The following is a 26,269-nucleotide window of genomic DNA, read 5'->3' as shown; positions in this document are numbered from 1 at the left end:
CAAGACAAAGCAATGCCTTCTAATGTGTTTAGGATAAAGACTGACATCCTATCATGGCCCACACAGCCCACCTCTGCAGCCTCATCTCTAGATGCCTCCCGCCCCCTAGGTGTACTCTGAAAACCACACAGGACTTGCGTTTCCTCCAGCTAGCCCAGCTCCTCCTCAAGTCAACACCTTCAGAAGGGCTCATTTTCTCTGCAAGTGCCTGCTTTCTCCCAGTGAATCTGCTGAGTCAGTTTCCTTCATCCTTTCAGTATCAGCAGAATTACCGCTTCCTCACCTCATACTAACCATCCTGCATCCCCAAGGTCAAGTCAGAACCTCCACTTTGAAACCGAAGGGAAGAGGGCAGGGTACAACTTTTAAAAGTAGGACAAAGCCATGCAGGATATGACATACACTGGTTAGAACCTAGCAGGCCCAAGATGGTGGAAGATTTGTCTACTGGTAGACCTTAAGCCTCATTATGTATTCATTATATTATCATGCTAAATGACACACCCACAGGCACCATGACAATTCCAAGGCCACCCAGAAAAGGCACAGAAGTGGGTGGTGCCCCAGTTCCTGGCAATACCCACTGATTCTCCAAGATAGACTACTCCTCCCACTTGTTGCCTTATGGAATTAGCCAGCCTGTGAAAACTAACCATCCCCATGCCTAGGACTGCTATCAGTTTCCAAGGGGACCCCATGCCCTGAGGCCATCTCTCCTCTGAGATGGACCACATTCTGCCCATGGAATGTGTGTCTCTGCTTTCTCTCTACTACCACGCACCCTTGAATTTTTCCTGGCTGAAGTCCAGGACCCTCACTTGGCCTGTCCCAGGAACCCACCAGAGACTGCAACATGACCATTCTCTTGCACCCCATTTTTTGTAACATCTTTACAAAGGAAGAGGAGGGTGGTCTTTTCTTCTCCACTTTGCCTTGGTTTAATAAATTTAGTTCTCACTGATCACTCTTCCTCTCACTGAATTTCTTCTGCACCAACACACTCAGAACCTGAGCTTCTTTAAGTCCTAAGATAAGTTGTACAGTTCCAGTTGAACTATTGTGCGTTTAAGTCCAGTTTGAGGTGTGGTTTTATTCCTAGGTCCCCTCCCCTGTCTCACCCTGCTCCTCCCCCAGCACCTTCAGAAGGGCTCATTTTCTCTGCAGCTCATTTTCTCTGCTTTCTCCTGGTGAATCTGCTGGGCCAATTTCTCTCATCTTCCCAGTGTCAGCAGAATTACCACTTTCTCACAGCAACTATCCTGCATCCCCAAGGCCAGGTCAGAACCTCCACTTGTCCACTTTCATAGTCTCCTTGACTCTACTTTTGTAGGATTTGTCATGCTGTCTAATTAACCCACTCTGAATAGTTGCTTGTTTCCTGCTTTTTGCATTGTTGTATGTCTAGTGCTTGGCACTATGTCCTGCACATTCAATGAAACTCTCCTGAATGAATGAAAAAGTGAAGAATAAAAGCAGAGATACAGTCACAAGAAAGGAGAACATTTTTCTGGAACTAAGTTAAAATTTGTGTATTTTTATTCCTGTAAACTGAGATGCTCTTCCTCAGTGACTCATATTGAAATCCATGATCAGCGTAAACCCCAGTGGCTTTTTCCACATTAACTGATGTTGAGTTAGGTGTGCCTCTGTGCTGAGGTAATTGTGTTTCATCTGCACATAAAGTTCTTAAATTTGGAGAAAAATACAATTTTTAAACCAAATTCTGTCATCCAAGATATTAACTGACCTCACCAGGTGTCATTTGAAAATACTGTAATTATGACTATCATGCCTTTTTTCAACTTGTTAATAAATGGTCTGTCCATGTTAGCCCCCAGAAAATCCTACAAATAGCCCTACAGTCTTCTTTTTCAGTGTGGCATACATAATTGGTCAGCTCATCCAATAGCCATTTCTCCAAACTTTCTTATTCCTTGCTCTCTTTTAATTATAGAGGCTGAGAAAAGCCAAAAACCCACTATGCCAACTTTCCTATAGCTAGTTGTGGCTAGTGAGGCATAAAGAGACATCAACAAGGAGGAAGGAGCATCGGGAAATATTCTGCTCCCATTTTTTTTTTTTTTAAAGCCAAGTCTGTCTAAGGCATCCTCTCTTAAAACTGATTATTCCATTATTTCTACCTTTGAATGTCATTTTGACGCCTGGAGCCATAGCAGCTATCTTGTGACCATGAGGTGACAAGCATAAAGGCAGAGGCAATATTAAGATGGAGAAACTTTGGACTATTATGGCTATAGCTAGAGTTCTTGTTATGAGAAATAACTGCCTTTATTGCTTAAGCCAGTAATTTTTAAAATATTTATTTATTTGGCTGCATTAGATCTTCATTGAAGTACACAGGATCCTCAGTCTTTTTTGAGGCATGTGGGATCTTTAGTTGCAGCATGCGAACTCTTAGTTGTGGAATGTGGGATCTAGTTCCCTGACCAGGGATCCAACTTGGGCCCCCTACATTGGAAGCCTGGAGTCTTAGCCTCTGGACTACCTGGGATGTCCCTTAAACCATTATTAGTTAGGTTTTCTGTGCTCTACAGTCAAACATGGCTTGAATCATACCTTTAGTTAAAATGCCAACATGAATCAATATTAAAAGTATAGTTGATCAAACAGACACAATTCTGTCTAACCACAGTGAACTCCAATGCTAATTTTTTTTTATTTCATCCATGAAGGTATCATGAAAGATTTTATTCCAATTTTTCCCTCAAGTCACAGTATACTGAAACTGTGATATTTCCCTCCTTTGACAGTCCTATAGACCACTGCTCTTGGCCTGGAAAGAATGAACATAATAGATGTGTTGTGTTCATATCCTATTTCTGTGATATTTGATCTGGATTAACATTAAGCCTCTTAAGACCTTTTTCTCCATAAGCTTCATCTTTTTCTTTTTCACAATTATTTTTTAAAGTGGGCAGGTATTTTTTCCCTCTGAACACATAAAGATGAAAAAGCCAATGAAACAAACAATAAGGTCTCTGTGCTGTTCTTCCAAACTCTTTCATGAATCCACATCCTGAAAAATCTTCAAAAGTAAATAGAATCTTTCCAGTAAATAGAATTGTCACACTATTCTCTAATACTAGTGAGAATATTAGTTGGGCTTCTGTGTCATAGACTCAAAATAACAATGGCTTTCCGTGGTGGATTCATGTCAATGTATGGCAAAACCAATACAGAATTGTAAAGTAAAATAAAAAATAAATTAAACAAACAAACAAACAAAAACAAGGTCTTTGATAAAAAGATGATTATTTCCAGCCTAACAATTTAGACACTAGCAGTCCGGGGTGGTATGGTAGCTTCATTTTGTCAGGCACCCAGTTTTCTTTTTCCTCTAGCATATCTGGTTGGATTTTCCTCTTGGTCCAAAATGGCACCTATCATACCCACATTCAGGGCAGCAAGATGGAGAAAGGAGAATGAGAGATGTCCTTTTGGGACTCCCATGGTGATCCAGTGGCTAAGACCCAACCCACATGTGTGTGGCACAGCCACAAAATTAAAAGCAAAATAAAGTTAACTTGCATCTTTAAAAACTGTCCTTTCCCTTTAAGGCATGACCCAGATTACACACATCACTCCTGCCCATGTATAACTGACTACAGCTTAGTCACATGGTCATGTCTAGGTATAGGAAGGCAAGGAAATGTAGTCACTTTTCAGCTAAATAGCAGGGCTTCTTCTACTATAGACAAAGGGAAGAGAAAGTTCAAGAAATAACTTACAGCTTCTCTCAGACTCTCCTCTCAGAGAAATATGAATTCCTGGACTGAACTTGCAATAACAAGCAATAATGTGATGATGTATGTGAAATCAAGCCAAAGGCTTGAAGCTTTCTCTTGAGCCAGACAGAGATCAACCACTTTAATGAGCGAGTCCCAGTATTTTTGAAGTTTCTCTATCACATTGGTTTGCAGAGTGGCTGGGCCCAACAACACCAGCATCACCTCGGAACTGCTAAGCATGCAAAGTGTTGGACCGCACTGGACTTTCTGAGTCAGAAACTGGGTATGGAGAAGGAAGCCTGTATTCTAAAGAACTCTGCAGGAGATTCTGATACACATCCAAGTTTGAGAGCCGCCATGCTGTAAAGTATCACATTCACAGGTCTGTGATGAACATTTACAAATTCCTACAAGATGACACCTGGTACCTGAAGAGTTCTTACACTCAAGTGGGCAATAAACTATTCCATTAATACAATGTTCTGATCATAAAATGGATTCCAAATAAAATATGTATCCTTATATTAAGGAGTCTAACTCTTAAGAAAGGTTCTATCTGATATGTCATTAACCTTTTCAAAACCAGTGGTTTTGGAGCAGTGGATTTAAAATGAAGAAAAGGGCAAATCCCCTTCTTACTAAATGGTCACACAAAGACATGGACCAGCTTCATTCCTAAAGCAGTCAGTATCATGAATGACATATCCAGTGGGGACATTTCACCTCCAAGGTTGAGGGGCCCATGGCTGATTCACTAGATGGAGGCTGTAGGAGTCTCTGGGGGCATCCCTTCACACAGTGCTTTCTTTTTCTAGCTCATAGATGTGAATAATTACTTATTTACAGTCTTTCCTTTCTTCTATGGTTATATTAATTATACGACATAATACGTGGTCTTTAAGAAGAGGTGGCAAGAATACACAGAACTGTACAAAAAAGATCTTCACGAACAAGATAATCACGATGGTGTGATCACTCACCTAGAGCCAGACGTCCTGGAATGTGAAGTCAAGTGGGCCTTAGAAAGCATCACTGTGAACAAAGCTAGTGGCGGTGATGGAATTCCAGTTGAGCTATTTCAAATCCTGAAAGATGATGCTGTGAAAGTGCTGTACCCAATATGCCAGCAAATTTGTAAAACTCAGCAGTGGCCACAGGACTGGAAAAGGTCAGTTTTCATTCCAGTTGCAAAGAAAAGCAATGCCAAAGAATGCTCAAACTACCGCACAAGTGCACTCATCTCACACGCTAGTAAAGTAATGTTCAAAATTCTCCAAGCCAGGCTTCAGCAATACGTGAACCGTGAATTTCCTGATGTTCAAGCTGGTTTTAGAAAAGGCAGAGGAACCAGAGATCAAACTACCAACATCCGCTGGATCATGGAAAAAGCAAGAGAGTTCTAGAAAAACATCTATTTCTGCTTTATTGACTATACCAAAGCCTTTGACTGTGTGGATCACAATAAACTGTGGAAAATTCTGAAAGAGATGGGAATACCAGAGCATCTGACCTGCCTCTTGAGAAACCTGTATGCAGGTCAGGAAGCAATAGTTAGAACTGGACATGGAACAACAGACTGGTTCTAAATAGGAAAAGGAGTATGTCAAGGCTGTATATTGTCACCCTGCTTCTTTAACTTCTATGCAGAGTACATCATGAGAAACGCTGGACTGGATGAAGCACAAGCTGGAATCAAGATTGCCGGGAGAAATATCAATCACCTCAGATATGCAGATGACACCACCCTTATGGCAGAAAGTGAAGAGGAACTAAAAAGCCTCTTGATGAAAGTGAAAGAGGAGAGTGAAAAAGTTGGCTTAAAGCTCAACATTCAGAAAACGAAGATCATGGCATCTGGTCCCATCATTTCATGGGAAATAGATGGCTAAACAGTGGAAACAGTGTCAGACTTTATTTTTGGGGGCTCCAAAATTGCTGCAGATGGTGATTGCAGCCATGAAACTTAAAAGACGCTTACTCCTTGGAAGGAAAGTTATGACCAACCTAGATAGCATATTCAAAAGCAGAGACATTACTTTGCCACCAAAGTTCTGTCTAGTCAAGGCTATGGTTTTTTCCAGTGGTCATGTATGGATGTGAGAGTTGGACTGTGAAGAAAGCTGAGTGCCGAAGAATTGATGCTTTTTAACTGTGGGGTGTTGGAGAAGACTCTTGAGAGTCCCTTGGACTGCAAGGAGATCCAACCAGTCCATTCTAAAGGAGATCAGTCCTGGGCGTTCACCAAGAGGACTGATGCTGAAGCTGAAACTCCAATACTTTGGCCACCTCATGCGAAGAGTTTACTCATTGGAAAAAAACTCTGATGCTGGGAGGGATTGGGGGCAGGAGGAGAAGGGGACGACAAAGAATGAGATGGGTGGATGGCATCACTGACTCAATGGACATGAGTTTGAGTGAACTCCAGGAGCTGGTGATGGACAGGGAGGCCTGGTGTGCCTTGATTCATGGGGTCGCAAAGAGTTGGACATGACTGAGTGACTGAACTGAACTGATAATCATTTTCAGCATAGCCTCTCAAACTTTGATTGGCAGATGAATCCCCTGGGGATCTTCATAAAACAGATTCTGATTCAGTGAGTCTTGGGTCAGGCCTGAGATTCTGCATTTCACACTGGCTCTCAGGTAAGGCTGATTCTTGTGGTCCAAAAACCACACTTAGAGTAGCAAGGATGTGTCTAATAACAGGATAAAGAACAGAGGAACTGTTAGAAGACCTCCCAAATTTAGCTAAAGAAGTTGATACCCAGGAGGACTGTTCAAATTAAGCACCCAACGATGAGAAGGTTAAAAGAGAAAATATGCCTATTTACTGGGAATACTAGACAAAGAGGAAAAAAGAAGCGGGCACTCGGGGCAGTTCCCCCAGGGAATGCTCCACCCTTGCTTCCAGGGAAGGATATCTTCACAGCCCAGCTGTTTTCCCTGGGAATCATTGTGGTTGGTGGCAGCTACTCCCTCATGTGTGGATTCATTAAAAAACAGCTTTACTAAGCACTGAGCATATGCCAGGGTGTCACCTGGAGTCTCACGAGATCAGTCAGAGAAGCAGAAGCTCACCGTCATGGTCCCACGCTCTGACTGGATCCCTGTCACTCCTGTCTGTCTGGGCGTTGACTGGTCTGCTGTATTTCTCCCCAGAAGTAGTCTTACTTCTCACTGAGTTGTTTAATACAGAGAGCCCCAACCTCCAGGATCTGCCTGCTGATCTGAAGTGGAGCTGATGTGACAGTAACAGAAATCAAGTGCACAAGAAATATAATGTGCTTGAATCATGCTGAAACCATCGCCCCACCCCCACCCACATCCGTGGAAAAACTGTCTTCCACGAAACCAGTCCCTGGTGCCAAAAAGGTTGGGGACTGCTGGTTTAATAGCTTTGAGTCATAGGCGCTTGTTTATATTGGTTTCTTTACTTTATCTTGCAGAAGCCCATGTTCTCGGGTTAGGGAGATAGTCTGTCCAGGAGTGCCCCCATGGGTATCTGACACCTCTGTCTACTCACAGAGCTAGTACTCAGCATCTCCCCGCTCAGCTGATAAGCCTTTTTCAGTCAGGTCTTAAGGAGAGAAAAGGGTTTCCCCGGTGGCTCAGCAGTAAAGAATCTGCCGCAATGTAGTTTAGTCTCTGAGTCAAGAAGATCCTCTGGAGAAGGGCGTGGCAACCCACTCGAGTATTCTTGCCTGGAGAATCCCATGGACAGAGGAGCCTGGTGGGCTGCAGTCCCTGAAGTCACAAAGAGTAGGATATGACTGGAGCTACTGAGCATACACACACTCAAGGACAGAAAAAGCTGCATCTGTTTCCTTTTCTACCCTAAGCCCAAACACGCTCCATGTCTTAACCAAAAAATTAAATGTGCTTCTTCCTTCACTATTCCTCAAGGCAAGATGAACTCTGGAAACTCCCCAGACACAAGCTGACCCTGACTGTCCCTTTCTCATCCCCCACAAAAGAACATTAAGAAAATTTTAAGAACCTTTCTAGTCAAGATAAGTCAAGTGACCATGAAGGCCCTGGGGTAAATCAAACATATTTTTTCCAAGCCAAAAATTAAGAATGTGCCTGGATATTCAAAAGTACTTTTGGGGACAAAGAAAAAAATTTAAGAATAGGCTTGTCCTAAAAAGTTTCAAACACATATTCATCTTGGCACTGGTAACCAAAAATGTTCTAGAGCTGACATAGAAGGGCGAAAAGGATGCAGAAAGGAACAGAAACAGAGACTGTGCATTCCATCTGTTTCCAGTAGCCAAGACATGGGGACCACCCAAGTGTCCAACAGACAATTGACTAAGATGTGATGTGTGTGTGTATGTATACACACACACACACACAGTGGAATAAAAGAGAATGAAATATTGCCATTGCGGCATCATGGATGATCCTAGAGAACATTATAGTTAGTGAAATAAGTCAGAGAAAGACAAATACTCTGTGATATCACTTTTATGTGGAATCTAAAAAATAATACAAATGAATATATATACAAAGCAGAAACAGACTTACAGACATAGAAAACAAATTCATAGCTACCAAAGAGGAAAGAGGAAGTTAGGAGTATAGAATTAACAAACTACTATACATAAAGTAGGTAAACAACAAGGATTTACTATATAGCACAGGAAACTATATTCAAGTATCTTATAATAACCTATAATGGAAAAAAATGAAAAAATATATAATTAAATCACTTTACATCTGAAACTAACACAATATTTTAAGTTAACTATACTTCAATTTTTTTTTTAAAAGACTGTATTCTTCATAACTGTATCACTCAGGTTAAGCCAGATCAGTGTTCTCAACCTGTTTTTCATTATCGCCTCCCCAGGGAGTGTTTTTCAGACTTTTTTTTTCTTAAACCCCCGCCCCATGACATTTCATTACCACAGATACTTTATATATTTGTTTATTTACAGTATGTATGGACTATATTTTCACTCATCCCAAGAGCCAGTTTTTACCTCCATGGAAGTGATATAGTTCTTTTTAAGAATGCATGGACTAGATGCGGCTTAGTGAAGTCGCTCAGTTGTGTCCGACTCTTTGCGACCCCATGGACTGTAGCCTACCAGGTTCCACCATCCATGGGATTTTCCAGGCAAGAATACTGGAGTGGGTTGTCATTTCCTTCTCCAACAGTCCAAACTCTTAGTACCTACTTAACAACAAAGTTTGTTCTCATTCACATTCCCTGTATATCAGGGGTCAGATGGTAGGGGTGGGAAGGGAATGGTGCGGGGGCCGCTCCCAAATCTCTTTACCCCAGGATCCAGGCTGACAGAGCAACCACCAGTTTCATTATCGCTGGATACCAGTGGCAGAGGGAAAACAGTGCTTAGGAAGGTCTCACACCTACTGCTAAATGCTGCAACTCAGGAGACTTTCATCTCAGTTCGTTGGACAGAGATAAGCCATATGGTCCCCACAAGCACAGGGGACCAGGAGGTTTAATTCTACTATGTGCCCAGAATATGGAAAGCAGAAAGAAATAGAAGGCAAAAGCCAATGAAAGCTCTTAAAACAACCTTGCCTTTGGACATCCCTGCCATCAAAGCGTACATGTTGCTAAACCTATCGGAGAGGCTCTTGGGACCACAGGATGTTAACTTTCCTCATCCAAGACTCACCTGAGTTCCTGGTAGAATTACAGACACGCCCCTTCCCCATCCCCAGCCAGTGTCCAGTCCATTCATCCCCAGCTGCCCTCTAGCCCCAACATCATGTTCCCTCTTCCCTTTTCTCTTCTGCCCCAACTCCACAACTAAGGATCTAAAGCAGCAAAAAAGTTAGAAGGCTAAGAAGGCTGTCTATTAGAGAAATTTTCGAGATTGCAATACGGTTCAACTGCCAGCACCTTTTGGGAAAGCCACTAAATTATATACAAAGAGTTTAACACCAAAGAGTTTAAGACCTAAGCATCAAGATGAAACAAAGTAAGTGCTCAGTAAACACCTGATAGTTCAATGAATGCAAGGTTGGACAAATTGATGAAAGCATGATGTGCAGCCCATTTTCCAAAGTCCTCAGCAGGACATTTCCCGCTTTATTGTTGTTTTTCTGATTTTCATGTGGACCAGTGTCATATCCAAGTCTTAGCTTCACAACAAGCTTTGTTTCCTTGTGGCCCCATCGTTGGCTTGACAACTGGGTTCTGTGTACCTGTGTTTACGGCTCCACTTCCTCTTTCCTTCCCCTCTGTTTGCAGGCAAGGCCCTGTGACTTACACTGTCCTGTATCCTGTTTGACCTATGACTACTCAGGTCTCATGCTGATCCCCAACAAATTCTCTGGAAAGAAAACACCTCCTGGCATAAACACACTGACCGTGAAACAATGACACTAACAAGCAGAAAGAAAGTAACTGGATGTTGTTAAAAATGTTAGAAACATGGGCACACAGACCTGTGTAGGTTCAGGCAATAATTGTTTTACGGGTTTGTTGTTTCTCGTTTTGTTGGAGGGCACTGTCCTAAGCCAAGTAAGTTAGGCAAAGACAAATACTGTATGATATCACTTATCTATGGAATCTAAAAATGCAGCATTCTAGTGAATATAACCAAAAAGAAGCAGACTCACAGAGACCGAGAACAAACCAGTGGTTATCAGTGGGGAAGTGGGGAGGGGCAATGTAGGGATGCAGGAGTGTGAGGCACAACTATTTTGTATTAAAATAAACTACACGGATGCATTGTGCAATGCAGGGAATACAGGGGAAATTTTGTAATAGCTGTAACTGGAGTGTAACCCTTAAAATTTGCATACAAATTGTTTTAAGAAATAGAGAAAAAAGAAGACCATATGAAGACATAGCAATAGTGAGACACACCTAAAAATACCATGTTGAGGATGAAAGCAGAGATTGGAGTAATATATCAACACAGCAGGGAACACTAGTGGTTGTGGACAACTGCCACCAACTGGGAACAGACAAGGAAGGGATCTCCCTACAGCCTGCATGGCCCTGCCAATACCGGACTTCAGACTTTTGGCCTCTGGCCTTCTGATGAATTCTCTACAGTGAGAGAATAAAGTTCTGTTATTTTAAGCCACCAAAAATAAGATAAAAAATAAAATTAAATAGAGAAGATAAAATGTAAACTAACAAAGTATAAATAAAAATAGAAGCGAAATAAAATACTAAGGAAGCAGGCATATAGCCTTCAGTAGTATTCATCTTTACATGCATAGTTATGTGGTCAACCAGTTGCTCTCAGAAATTATGAACTATGAAAAGAACAAATCAACTGTCCATATTTAGGCAATTAATGTGTCCGAGTGGAGGCTTGTCCTGTTCAAATCAAAATATCTACTTGGAAATATAAAAATGTTATTGAAGCTCCTCTTGGACATCAAGGCCTAGGGTGAGGATGTGGGGATGAGAGTCAGACTTTCTGTCTTGGCAGAGGGATGCAATGAAAAAAAAAAAAAAAACCTTTCAGGAAGGAAGAGGAAGAAGACGTTCCTGGTTGGCAGGAAAGTTTTGCGTCAGGAATTCTAGAATCAAGCCCCCGAAAGGCCAGTATAGACTTGTTTTGAACACAAATCTACTGTCATTAGCACACTAGAAAGCTATCCAGGTTGCCTTTGTCCTGTAACATCCTGGCTCTAGCCTGTCTCTTGTGTGCTTCCAAGACATAGATTTCTGTTTCCACTGCCAGTCATCTGGTATTTTTGACAAACAATGTCATGGAGAGGAGAGCGTATGAAAGGCGTAGAAGGAAAGGATCTCACTTTACCCTTTCGATGCAGGCAGCCTGCTCAGCGTCCTGCACATATCACCAGAGCAGAACACGAGACACAGGGGTGATGGTGCACATGGCCTGACCTGGTCCCTGATCTCAAGGAAGCAACATTCTAATGGAGAAGAACAGACAACAAGGAAATAAAGGAACAGAAGAAAGAGGCACTAGCATGAGATCATAAGTGTGGGAGGAAAATTGAAACAGGGGACTTCCCTGGCAGTCCAGTGGTTAAGACTCTGCCTTCAGTGCAGGGGGTGCAGGCTCACCTGTGGTCAGGGAGCCAAGAAAACCAAAACAGGAAACTTCCCAGGTGGCTCGGTGGTAAAGAACTCGCCTGGCAATGCAGGAGCCACAGGAGACTCAGGTTCAGTCCCTGGGTCTAGAAGATCCCCTGGAGGAGGAAATGGCCACCCACTCCAGTATTCTTGCCTGGGAAATCCCATGGACAGAGGAGCCCGACAGGCTACAGTCCACGGGGTTGCAAGGAGTCAGACACGACTGTGTGGCTGAGCATGCACCAAGCAGAAGCGATATTGTAACAAATTCAATAAAGAGTTTAAAATGCTCCACATTAAAAAAAAAAAAAGGAAAAGAAAACAAAATAAGGTGAAAAAAAATCTTAGAAAGAACAGGTGATATTTTTTTTTTTTACTACCTCAGGGGTTGGCTGTTACTTTACATAGAGCAGCAGGTGAGATTTTTCTAAGGTCATGTCATTTGAACTGAGACCTAAATGATGAGAATGAATATGTCCAAAGACCCTGGGGGAGCCATGAGCCCGGTGCCTTCAAGGAGCAGAAAGAGGGTCAGGTGCCTGTGAAAGTGAGGAGGAGGATGCTGAGAGGAAACTGGAGCAGTAAGTCAGACTGGGATCATGTGGGGTCTTAAAGACCAGGTTAAAAAGTGTGAATTTCTCTGTGCACGTAGAGGGTGGTCATCACAAGTCAGAGTGAGGAGAGCTGGCCTCGGTGGTCTCCCCGTGTCTCTCCAGCCCTACTGTGCACGAGCTAGGTAAGTGCAGGCTCACAGCTAGTCAGTGCAAACAAATTATTGTCCTAGGTGAAATTTGCTAGACGTAGACCCCGAGATAAGGACTCATGTCAAGGGACTTAATAAGGAAGTAGGCCCTGAAGAAGCCAGTAGGGAAGAGTGGGGGAGGAATGCAGAGTTTCAAGGATGGGCGCTTCAGCCTGATCCTTGGAGGCGACTCTGAGGGAAGACTGTCACAACACGTCACAGCTGCGCCAAGTCACCATGAGAAACCTGGCCTTTCATGGTCCCATATCTGGCGGGTATAGGTTAAAGACCACTCCAGGAAAAGCAGGCTGCGTTGTCCTGAGTGTGGGTCCTCAAGAAAGAGCTGCAGGTGATAAACAGCTCAAGCAAAAGCATGCATCATCACACGCACACAGCAAAATCAGGTCCTCGAGGACCAGAAGAGCGCCTACATACATCATCCACAACACAGACTAACTAAAATACTTAGTTTCAAAATAAGTTTCCCCCACTTACTACCTCTATGATCTCAGTCTTCTGCTCTGCAGCAGGGGTCCCCAAACTCCAGGATCTAATGCCTGATGATCCGAGGTGGAGCTGATGTAATAAAATAGAAATAAGTGCACAGTAAAAGTAATGTGCCTGAGTCATCTCAAAATCATCCCCCACCCCTGATCCATGGAAAAATTGTCTTCCATGAAACTGGTCCCTAGTGCCAAAAAAGTTGGAGACCTCTGCTCTTTAGAATGTATATAATCATAGCCCCCACCTTATGGGGTTATCCCAAAGACTTAAATAAAGATAATACATTTAAATTCTAGCACAATGCCTAGCATATAGTAAACACAACAAAAATTTTTTTCACCTAGTCAGGCATTCCAACATTTCCACAGCAATCTAATGGAATATTTTCCCATTCATTGCCTTCTCCACACTCATATGAGATCATAAAAGCTCCACCAGTTTCCATAAGCGTAATAGCTTTATAATAAGGCCAGTTGGCAAGCTAAGGGATTATCCTCAGAACTTTCAAAGAGAAATATGACTGCATTCCCACCTAATTATACATCAAGGCATCCTTAAGAATCTCTCTTACCCCTGGGGGGGACTAGGAATATTCTTAATGATAACCAAGGACTGTCATTAGCTATCAGAAATAGATTCAGAAGTTGTAGATGCAAAAGACTTCAATCAAACTCTTTATATTCAGGTCCATTATGAGTGATAATAGACTCATGTCTGCTTCATGGATTCTTGGATGTATTTCACTGCTTCTACAATTGCACTTCAAATGCTATCCTGCTTCCTAATAATAAAGGCATATGTTCACTTCAGCAGAATTTTTGTAACTTGATTAAAGGACCCAATGTCAAAGAATCTCTATTTAGCACTCAATGGGACTTTGAACCTTTAATCATATCCTCCTGTCTTTCATCAGCCCACTTCCCAGCACCTACATTTTGAGCTGTTTCCAGGTCTGCCTGTGTCTTTCTATCCATTAAAACAAGCCCACAACAAGGAAAGGATGATATAAGGTATAGAAATTCAAAACCCCAGGGTCCCATATAGGACCCATATCAGTGGCAAGCTATCACTCAGCTCAGAGTCTGGTTGGAAAGGTGAGTAATACATACCATTCTTTAAAGTCAACACAGTCTATTTATATGGAAATTAAGGGGACTCAATTGATAAAGATTGTTTGTGAAGAGTAGTTGTCTTAAACTTCTAAGTAAGATGGATAATCCTCTATGGTTTTCTCCCTTTCCAACCAGACTCCACTGAAATTCCAGCAAATTAATTAAAATATATATATGTGTGTGTTAACCCAAGAGGACAAGTAGATGGGTAGAGGAGCTAGCAAAGGAATGAAGTTAGAGGCAGGACTGGAAACAGAGCAGTTAACCCACATTCTGAACTACGAGAACCTCTTCTCTCTTCTACCTGTCCCAAAATAACAGCAGCCAGGCAATTTACTGTTCTTTCATCTAACTCCATCTGCAAACTGGATGCTCCTCAATAGAGAAGCTAAACACAAATATAAGATCTTTTGAGACAGGTAAAGTCCCCCCATCATTACCTCATCATCTTCAGATGAAGCCCACTGGTGAAAAAAGGTTCCCTTCCCACAGCACACACATTCCAGTCTGCTTTCTATATTTTCCTCTCAATTATACATGGAAAGCCAAAGATAACTAGTTACAAGAGCAGATGAAAGACATCAAAACAATCAGAAAAGGAGGATCTGAGGGAACCAGAGACAGTGAATGAAGTTTGAAAAACCTATAGTGTATATTTTTAGAATGCTAAGAAAAGATATTTGTATTTGTGAAACAAGACTAAGAAGCTAGTAAAAAGTACCAGTCAAAGTACAACGAGGAGCAGCCTGCTTCTCTTGTATCTCCTGCATTGGCAGACAAGTTCTTTACCACTGCACCACCTGGGAAGCCCTATGTAAAATTTAACTGAAAATAAATTTTTGATGGAAAGGCTAGAAGATAAATTTGAGGAACTTGAAAGAATGGAACTTACCAAGAAAGTAGAATAATTTTCTGAAAACAGAAATGGGAAGGGAAATGAAACAAAATTAGATAATTAATCCAGGAAGTTCAGTGTCTAATTAATATGAATTCAAGAAATAATAGAGGAAGGGAATGAGTAAAATTATTAAAGTTGCAAAGAAGAAGATAGTCTATGGCCAAAGACATGCGTCTCTAGTTCCATAAGTGACAGATACAATGAATTATTAGTGTCTCAGGCAAAGGCACACCCTCATGAAAAATCAGAGCACCTGGGATAAATGAAGACTAAACGCTTTTACAGTGAGAAAATATGTCACACACAAATATTGAAAGCAAGCACGACAGCCACCTGCTGCTGCTGCTGCTAAGTTGCTTCAGTCGAGTCCGACTCTGTGCAACACCATAGACGGCAGCCCACCAGGCTCCCCCGTCCCTGGGATTCTCCAGGCAAGAACACTGGAGTGGGTTGCCATTTCCTTCTCCAGTACATGAAAGTGAAAAGTAAAAGTGAAGTCGCTCAGTCGTGCCCGACTCTTAGCGCCCCCATGGACTGCAGCCTACCAGGCTCCTCCATCCATGGGATTTTCCAGGCAAGAGTACTGGAGTGGGGTGCCATTGCCTTCTCCCGACAACCACCTGGGTGCCTCCAAATTTCTGAGAGTTGTTATTCTGTTGTGTGTGTGTGTGTGTGTGTGTGTGTGTGTGGCTGTGCAGGTTCTTCCTTGTGGCACGATGCTGCTTTGTTGCTGCATGCAGGCTTTCTCCAGCTGTGGTCGCTGGGCTCCCCTGGTTGGGGCGTGTGGGCTTCCGCGTGCCCAGGCTCAGCAGCTGCAGCTCTCAGGCTTCTCCCGTTGTGGCACATAGGCTCTCTACTTGCAGTGCGTGGGTTTAGTTGCTCCAAGGCATGAGGGATCTTAGTTCCCCAATCAGGGATCGAAACCATGTCCCCTGCATTTGGAAGGTAGATTCTTAATCACTGGACTGCCAGGCAAGTCCTTGAGGGTCATTATTAATCTAAAATTCCATACAAAGTCTGACCACTGATCAAGTACAAGGAGAAAATACATTTTCAAGCATAAAATCCTCAAATAAGCAAATCTCTAATGCACCTTTTTGATGGGAAACTATTTTAAAAAATATATGCTTCAGTAAAAGAAAGAAGAAGATATGAGTTTTAGTACACATCCTTCTTCAGGCTCTTCCCTGGTGGCTAAGAGGTTAAAGTGTCTGCCTCTAATGCGGGAGACCTGGGTTCGATCCCTGGGTCAGGAAGATCCCCTGGAGAAGGAAATGGCAACCCACTCCAGTATTCTTCCCTGGAGAATCCCATGGACAGAGGAGCCTGGTGGGCTGCAGTCCATGGGGTCGCAAAGAGGTCGGACACGACTGAGCGACTTCACTTCACTTTCTTCTTCAACCAAAGCAGATAGTGAAGGGAAGTCACAAGCAGATTGTGAAGGGAAGACTCATGTTGATAGCAGAGTGGAGGCCCTGAGATCAACCATTTCAGATGGAACAGGAAGATACTGGGTTAGCCAAAAAGTTTGTTTGGGTTTTTCCTCAACATCTTACAGAAAATCTGAATGAACTTTTTGACCAACCCAATAGACAGTTGTAGGGAGAGCTTCTGAGTAGGGTAGAAAAAAAGAACCAGAGTATTTAATGTGTTTTGCTGTTGTTCAGTCACTAAGTTTTGCCCAACTCTTTGTGACCCCATGAACTGCAGCACACCAGGCTTCCCTGTCCTTCACCATCGCCTGGAGCTTGCTCAAACTCATGTCCATTGAGTCAGTGATGCCATCCAACCATCTCATCCTCTGTCATCCCCTTCTCCTCCTGCCTTCAATCTTTGCCAGCATCAGAGTCTTTTGATCATTTGGAAAATATATGTATATATATATTGCTACCTTTAACAGATCAATGAGAGCATTTGGGGAAAAAAATAGAAGTCTGTAGAAAACTAATCAAAAGGAAAAACAGGCAACTGTAGATGTAAGAGGTGAGGCAGGAGGTGAACAAAATTGGTGAAAGGGGTCAAAAGGTTCACACTTGGAGTTATAAAATAGCTAATCATGGAGATGTAATACACAGCATGGTGAGCATGGTTTATAGTACTATATGGTGTAAAAAATGTGGCAGATCTTGTGTCCCCGTGCGGGCTTCTCTAGCTGTGGCCCACAGACTCCAGAGGCGGAGGGCTCAGTAGCCTAGTTGCTCCATGACAAGTAGGGTCTCAGTTCCCCGACCAGGGAGTGAACCCACATACCCTGCACTAAAAGGCAAATTCTTGACCACTGGACCACCACGGAAGTCTCTGTATGACATATTTAAAAGTTAGTTGCTTGGATTCATGTCAATCTATGCCAAAACCAATACAGAATTGTAAAGTAAAAATTAAAAATAAATAAATTAATTAAAAAAAATTTAAAAAAATAAGAGAGCAAATGTTAAGGGTTCTTATCATAAGAAAAAAAAATATTTTGTAACATGTATGAGGACATATGTTAATTAGACTTATGATGATCACTTCACAGTATATACAAACATCGAACCACTGTCTTGTATATCCAAAACCAATAAAATGTTCTGTGTCAATTAGACCTCAATTTAAAAGACCAAAAAATTTAAAAAGCCAAGGAAGGGACTTCCCCGGTGGTCCAGTGGTTAAGAATCTGCCTACCCATGTAGGAGACGAGGGTTCAGCCCCGGGTCGGGGGAGACGCCACGTGCCTTGGAGCAGCTAGGCCTGTGCGCCACAGTTACTGAGCCCACCAGTGGAGCCCGTGCTCTGCAGCAAGAAAAGCCGCTGCAGGGAGAAACCCGTGCACTGCAATAAAGAGCAGCCGCTGCTCACCCCAATTAGAGAAAGCCTGTATGAACTAACAAAGACCAGGGCAGCCAAAAATAAATAAATAGTGGGTTTTTTTTTTTCCAAAATGCAGAGGCAAATATTAAACAAAAATTGTATTAAAATGCAACCACGATATATTACATTTCTCAGCAGTGAATGACTTTTATAAACTGACATGATGTAAACAATCCTTATTTGAACTAAAAGTTGTGAAAGATTGGGTAGATGGCAGAGAGAAGTGGAAAGAGAATTGCAGAGAGTAGTATAAGACAGAGAAATTCTCAACTGTCAGCAGGAAATAAAAAAATAATCTGAAGAGATTATTTAACATAAGAATATTATTTAACATGTGGAATTACTGATCAGAAATAATTTCTAAAAAGGATTGAAAGTGGTTATTATTAGGGATTGGAGGTACAGAATGAAAAAGTTTTGAGTAGAGGGTCACTTATTTTTCTAATAAGTATTTTGACACTACTTGAATTTTTTACATATGAAATTTCCATATAAATAATTTTTTAACCGTGAGGAAGGATCATTTGCAAACCAAATCCAACAATATAAAAAAAAAGATAGTACACACTTACACTCAAGTTGGATTTTATTTCATGGACCCAAAGATGCTTCCATATCTGCAAATAAATCAAAGTGATATACTATATTAACAAAAGGAGGATAAAAATCAAATGATCATCTCAAAAAATGCAGAAAGAGCACTTGACAAAATTCAATATCCATTAATGATAGAAAATCTCATCAAACTTGGTAAAGAGATAACATGTCTCAACATAATAGAGACCATTTATGACAGTCCCATAGCTAATATCACACTCAGTGATGAAAAGCAAAATAAGGGTGTGGGATTAAGAGATACAAACTACTATGTATAAAGTAGAGAAATGAGGTTATATTGTACAGCACAGGAAATTATAGCTGTTATCTTGTAACAACTTTTAATGGAGTATATAATCTGTTGAAATACTGAATCACTGCACTGTACAGCTGAAACTAATATTATAATGCAACTTTACTTCAATAGTAAAATAGGGAACAGATTAAAATAAACAAATAAATAAACCAATAAGGAAAAAATAAAGAAAAAAGGTCAAAGGCTTCTGTGATCCAATCTCTAACAAAAAATGCCCACAGGTAGAAAATTGTTCTTGTTGAAATGGTGCCCAGATCAAAAGTCTCTAAGGAAACCATAACCTACTCAGACTTTGAAAGACTCAGCCAGTTTGGAACTAAAAATAAAAAACTTACTTAGCTCCCTAGAAAACAGATTCAAGTCAAGTAAATAAAATATCAAGTTCACTTTATGTTGAAGTCCAAAAATACATATTGGTCTTTCAGTTTTAATTCTCTTTAATCATTTTAATGTGTATGTACACACACACACACACACACACACACACACACACACATATCATCCTCTATTCAAACCTCCATAAGATGTGGATTCTTATTTTTCATTCTTCACTTTTAATTATTTTGATTAAATGGTTAACATTGTAATCAAGTTACTAGAGTTTCTTTCTTGTAAGTTAGAGTTTTCAGATAAAATACAAGATAATCAGTTAAACTGGAATTTCAGATAAAGCACAAATTTTTTTAGAATAATGTCTTTCAAATACTGCATGAGACATACTTACCCTAAAATTATTCATGGTTTATCTGAAATTCAAATTTAAATGGGCATCCTAATTTTTATTTGCTAAATATGACTACCCTATTTTAAGGATTTCCTCTGTTGAACTCATCTCATATCTGTCTCTGAGTTAGTCTAAGCTGCAGCTGCTGTTTTCAGTCCATCTAAAGCCATCATTCTCTGTGCCTTGTCATTCCAGGACCTCCCAAGCCCTTGTTCATCCTAAAGTGGTACAGTCTCTGCCTTGCTGGCCTCAGCTAGTGGCATTTCCCTTTTCTCTCTTGACACCTGCCATACACCACTAACAGAGTCTGTGTCTTTGTAAAAGATTTGGTGACACTTAACACAGACTTTTGCCAACAAAAGTCCTTATAGTCAAAGCTATGGTCTTTCCAATAGTCATGTACAGATGTGAGAGTGGGACCATAAAGAAGGCTGAGTGCCGAACAAATTTGATGCTTTCAAATTGTGGTGGTGGAGAAGATTCTAGAGGGTCCCTTGGACAGCAAGGAGATCAAACCAGTAAATCCTAAAGGAAATCAACCCAGAATATTCATTGGAAGGACTGATGCTGAAGCTCTAATAGTTTGGCCACCTGATGTGAAGAGCCACTCATTGGCCACCTGATGTGAAGAGCCACTCATTGGAAAAGACCCTGATGCTGTGAAAGATTGAAGGCAGGAAGAGAACAGGATGACAGAGGATGAGATGGTTGGATGCATCACCGACTCAATGGACGTGAGTTTGAGCAAGCTCCAGGAGACAGTGAAGGACAGGGAAGCCCGGCGTGCTGCAGTCCATGGGGTTGCAAAGAGTTGAACATGAAATAGCGACTGAGGCACAACAACAACACAGAACACTAAATATGACTTAGAGAAAAGAGAAGTAGAAAAAAAGGTGGAAGAGATTTCACTTGGGACCTTCTCAGGGAAAACTCCAGTTCCCAGATGGCTTCCTTCTCCTGTGGTCCATGACCATCACATCCTCCTCTGATGATGAAACCATGTCCCTTAGTCCTTCAGAATATGACTTCCTTCCCCCGTTTAGCAGAGCCCACTTACTACCCAGAGGCGTGACCTCCCCCTCCCCTTACCAGAGGAATTTATAGGGATTAAGAATCCCCTAGGAGTGGTGGAAATGTTTCACATCTTGACTACAGTGGTGTTTGTGTGAGTACACGCATTTGTCAAGGTTCATGAATTCTACACATTGAATGCATGCATTTAATGATATATTAATGACACCTCAATGAAATGGATTTTTGAAAAATATCCCCTGGCAGTACTTTTACAAAAGCATGGATTAATCATTCTTTAATCTAAAAGAACACTACAGGGATTTCACCAGTCCAGGATGTTGCATCTCGAGTTTGCATTTTCTCCAGGTTCTGGCACTGGGGTGAAGCTGTGCCTCCTTTGGGAGACCTCCCTGCTGGTCCAGTGGCTAAGACTCTGTGCTTCCAATGCAGGGTCTTCGGTTGGATCCCTAGTCAGGAAACTAGACCCCACGTGCCTCAACTAAGACCTGGTGTGACCAAACAAATAATTTATAATAAGATTTATTATAATAAATAAATGAATCTTTAAAAAAAACGTGCCTCCTTTAGTTTCTTGTGGTGGCCTCGTCTCTTGTGGGTACCTGTAAATAGCACACACGCAGAAACCTTAGAGGTGGTGCAATATAGTTCATCTAAATATCTTAACAGGGAATTCCCTGGCAGTCCAGTGGTTAAGACTTGGCACCGTCACTGTGGTGGCCCCGGGTTCAATTCCTGGTCGGAGAACTAAGATCCCACAAACCACACAGCATGGCCGAAAGAAAGAAAAAAAGCGGGGGGGTGGGGGCGGGATTGTTTACTAATGAACTCTTTATGTGACCTGGAGACGCAAGCAAGATTGTGCTTGGTGGAGCAATTCATCAAGACAAAAGCATTCCATCTCTACACACAAATGCTCGCGTGTGAAGCAGTATTAAAAATGGAATCGTTAAACAGGGATATCCTCTGAACTAGTACATGTAGGGTAGTGGGGTGGGGTTGGGGACATGTTTAGTGTTGTTTTACAGGAATTGTCTTGGCTTCCAGGATTTTTCTACTCAACAAAGGGAAAATTCCATTTTCAGCTCAAACTCTAATCAGGAAATTATTCTTCCAAAAAAAAAAAGATGTGTGTGGGGGGCGAGGAGAACAGCTGAAAAACTCTTCACTACTCCATGGCCCAGAAAATACAAACAGGACAGAGAGACCGGAAGAGTCTCAGCTCCAACCAGATAATAGCCATTTCTGGGTAAGGAATAATTTAGGACCAGACACTCTGCAGATAATACAGGAGGAAACAAATCTCTTTTCAGTCAAGAGTGGGTACTTAAGTGAAACCTCTGAAAACACGTAAACAAACTTGGACAACTTTCCATAAACTTTAATAAATAAGTGTGGGACTTCCCTGGCAGTCCAGTGGTTAAGAATCTGCCTTCCAGCGCAGGGGTGTAGGTTCAATCCTTGGTTGGGAAGATAAGATACCACATGCCACAAGGCAAGTAAGCCTGTGTGCTGCCACAAAGACCCAGTGCAGCCAAAAAGATTTTTAATAAAATAAAAATAAATAAATGCTTTGATACCAAAGAGTCAAGAAAGAAAGAAGAAATAATCCAATACCAAACCAAGACAGAGCCATGAGTCTCCAGTGAGCAGAGTGTCAAAAGAAACCAAAAGAGGATTATGACCCGATATAGCATAATAAGAATAACGTTGACAACTACCTTGAACAGCCCCTTTGCACTCGGGACTATTTCCAAGTGTTTTTATGCATTTGGTCCTCACAACAGCCTTGTGAGCTAGGACTATTATTCATCCCACTGTGCACTTGATGAAACTGAAGCATGCAGACCTCAAGCTATTTGCATAAAATCACACTGCAGTCGAGTAACAGGGTTCAGATGCGAATCCATCGTCATCTGTTTGCAAATCCTTAACCCTTGAGCATTGTGCTGTAGTCCCATGCTGCTCAAAGTGTGTTCCGTGAACCAACAGTAGCATGAGCAACCCTCTGGAGCTTGTTAAAATGCAGAATCTCAGGTGGCACCCCCAGACCTGCTTAATCTGAATATGCATTTGGTGGTGCTAGTGGTAAAGAACCCGCCTGCCACTGCAAGAGACATAAGTGACTCGGGTTCGACCACTGGGTCAGGAAGATCCCCTGGAGGAGGGCATGGCTACCCACTCCAGTATTCTTGCCTGGAGAATCCCGTGACAGAGGGGCCTGGTGGGCTACAATCCATAGGGTTAAACAGAGACATGACTGAAGCAACTTAGCATACATGTGCACACAGGTGATGCTATGAGTATAAAAATTTGAACAGCATTACTCTAGTCCTACCCGGTTTGGATTGATCACAGATTCCTTCTTGAGAATGTACTGAAATGGATATCAAAAGCTGTTGCTTAGAATTGATCATTATTTTATATAAATTATGCTGTTTTTTGAAGTAAGTGTTACAGGAAGGGCCATCCCATCCAGGACCTGAGGGTGGGCTTTTTCCAGCACTCAAAAGTGAATTGTCCAAGGAGTCACCGGTGCTGACAAAGCAAGAGACTTTATCAGGAAAGGGCACCTGAGTGGAAAGCAGAAGGATAAAGGAACTCAGGAGAACTGTTCTGCCACATGACTCACAGTCTGGGGTTTTATGGTGATGGGGTTCGTTTCCTGGTTGTCTTGGCCAATCACTCTGACTCAGGGTCCTTCCTGGTGGCGCGGACATCGCTCAGCCAAGATGACGTCCAGTGAGGAGGATTCTGGGAGGTGGTAGGATGTGTGGCATCTCCTTTTGACCTTTTCTGAATTCTTCCAGCTGATGAGGGTTTGTTAGTTTCCTGTGCCTTGATAGGACCTCCTGTCATAAATAGCTCAGGCACATGGTTACAATCATGCCTGGCCAGGGTGGGCGGTTTTAGTCACCCTCTAACATAAGTAAAACAACACATAGCTTGCTAGGTTCTTTCAAGTTGCAGAGACTAGGCACACCCAAGTTAATTTACAGCCACACTCTTAAAACTTTTCCACCAAACACCCCAATAGCTGAGCGCACACCCCCAGAGATTCTGGGAACCATACCCTTTTTACTTTCTTCCCTATCTTCCTTTTACTTTTTGGTAAACAACTTTACTGAGATGTAATAAGATTGATTTGTTAAATTTGCAATTCAGTGATTTTTAATAAATTAACTAAATTCACTAAATTAATAGTTTTACAGCTATCACCATAATCTAGTTTTAGAACATCTCTGTTACCTCAGTAAGACCCTTCATGTCTGTTTACCGTTAATCCCCATTTCCATCACCAACACTTGTCTCTATAGATTTGCTGACTATAGATATTTTATGTCACTGGAATCATGGAATATGTGGCCTTTTTCATCTGGCCTTTTTCACTGAGTATAATCTTTTTGAGAAGTATCCACACTCTTCCCGACCCAGGGATCAAACCAAGTCTCCCGCATTGCAGGCAGATTCTTTACCATTTGGGCCACCGGGAAGCCCCACTGTAGCCTGTAGCCTTGATTCCTTGACTGCTGCATTGTCCATTGCATGGAGTTGAGGCAGGCCTTAGGTGGGCTCCAGGCTAGACATTTGCAACTGGCCTCCTGTTTACATTTCATGGGGCAGGAAACAAGTGGGCTTCAGGCCCGACACTTAGAACTAGCCTCCTGCTTGCATTTCCTGAGACAAGAGATAGGTGGGCTTCAGGTTAAGCATTTACAATCAGCCTCCTGTTTGCTCTCTGAAATGGAACAGAAACAGTGTACACAGCCAGGCTTTGTCTCTTAAAGCGAACACTTTAAGATAATAGTCATGGCAGAAACAAAGAGAGGCTAAACCCTGTTTGAGTAAAAGATCAAGAGGTCATATATTTCCCACCCTTGGAGCAAGGGAGACATTGCCCATGTGCAGAAAGGCTCCTTGGGGGTCAAAAGAAGAGGACACCACCCCAGGATATGTGATGCCAAGGCTCCCCCATAGGCCTCTGGGCTGGAATCCATCTTGGAAAAAATTGTGCACACATGTTGGGGAGGGTCCTAGGGCAAGTCAGGTGTGGAAAAAGAAACCAGATAATTTGGCAAAGGTCAACAAAAGCCCTGAAGAACTGCCCTATATAAATGATTTAACCACCTCTCCAGCAGTTCTCCTCTAAATTAGAGAGATCACCCACACCCTTCCTTTGTGGGTGTACATCTCTGCCTTGCTCCCACCTTAACTAAACAAACTAATCCTTTGTGTGCTCTCCGACTTGTGCTGTCTCCAATAATAAACCTCACAAAGACACAACTCTCAAGACTTTCACAGAATTTGCCCACACGTCTTCCCACGTGTACTCTGCTTTTCCAATAACTGTTTTACTTTTTCCTTTACCTTCTGCTGCCTCTTCAGAGTTCATTCTGGTCAAGGCAGGCAAGGACTGGAGACTCAGGCCCTAGCCATTAGCCTCTTTTGTCTAGCAGTTAGGACTCCTGGACAGAGAACTAAAGTCTTGCTTTCAGCTACTGTTCGCTGAAGCTGCTACCTACTGCAAGCTACTGCTCACCACTGCATGTGTCCAAAAGCAGACCCATAGCCCCTTTTATTGTTTAGCAAGTTTGAAAAAAATATATTTGATGCCTCAATATGTATCTTTAAAATTCATTCCAGTGTTACACATGTCTATGTTGGCCTTAATAGAAAAATGTTTTAAATAATGTATTCATTTCCTCCAAATTATTTAAAAAGTTGATCTTTGCTTTAGTTTATCTTAGACTCCTTCAGGGTGAAACATATAACCTCAGGAGATGGAAGTTAGTAACGGGGAAGTACCTGAGGAAGAGAGAAAGGTGTGGTCATTAAAGTCTTCAGTCATCTAAGTCTTGAGTCACTGAAAACTAATCCTTCTGATTTGTTCCAAGTCCCAAGATAAAGATGCCCACCAGGTGCTGGCATAAAGAGACAGCAGAGTGATACAGACATGATGGTGATATCACCATCATGACAACTGCAGTCAAGATTTTAAGACTGACTATGAAAAACAGTGTGGAGGCTCCTCAAAAAACTAAAATAGAGTTGCCATGCTGCTGCTGCTGCTAAGTCACTTCAGTCGTGTCCTACTCTGTGCAACCCCAGAGACGACAGCCCAAGAGGTTCTCCCGTCCCGGGGATTCTCCAGGCAAGAACAGTGAAGTGGTTGCCATATGATCTAGCAATTCCATTCCTGGGCAAATACCCAGAGAAAGCTATAATTCAAAAAGATGCATGCACCTCAGTGTTCGCTGCAGCGCTATTTACAATAGCCAAGACATGGAAGCAACTGAGTGCCCATTAACAGAAGAATGGAGAAAGATGTGGTACATATACACACTGGAATACTACTCAGCCATGAAAAAAGGAATGACATGATGTCATTTGCAGCAATATGGATGGACCTAGAGATTATCATATTAATGAAGTCAGACAATAACAAATACCATATGAGATCAATTATATGTGGAATCTAAAATATGACACAAATGAACCTATCTATGAAAAACAAACAGACTCACAAAGAGAACAGACTTGTGATTGCCAAGAGGGGAGGAGGGAATGGGGCAGAAAAGGACTGGGGAATTCAGGATTAGCAGATGCAAACTATGTAGAATGGACAAACAGCAATGTCCTACTGCATAGCACATGATAAAACAACATGGGAAAGAATGTGAAAAAGAGTGTGTGTGTGTGTAAC

The 26,269-nt window shown here is 42.0% G+C and overlaps 1 long non-coding RNA gene across 1 annotated transcript; it reads left to right on the top strand.

Moving 5' to 3' along the window:
- Positions 1-1,760: 1,760 nt before the first annotated feature.
- LOC120867875 lies at positions 1,761-26,130 on the top strand. The gene is made up of 5 exons (XR_005722050.1): positions 1,761-1,773; positions 5,295-5,299; positions 10,313-10,386; positions 18,114-18,119; positions 26,120-26,130. It is a non-coding gene; the product is annotated as an uncharacterized LOC120867875 (long non-coding RNA).
- The last annotated feature ends 139 nt before the right edge of the window (positions 26,131-26,269 follow it).

This window comes from Oryx dammah, unplaced genomic scaffold (genome assembly GCF_014754425.2).
Source record: "Oryx dammah isolate SB20612 unplaced genomic scaffold, SCBI_Odam_1.1 HiC_scaffold_9, whole genome shotgun sequence".
NCBI classification, from domain to species: domain Eukaryota; kingdom Metazoa; phylum Chordata; class Mammalia; order Artiodactyla; family Bovidae; genus Oryx; species Oryx dammah.
This window is presented reverse-complemented; position numbering and strand designations above follow the sequence as displayed.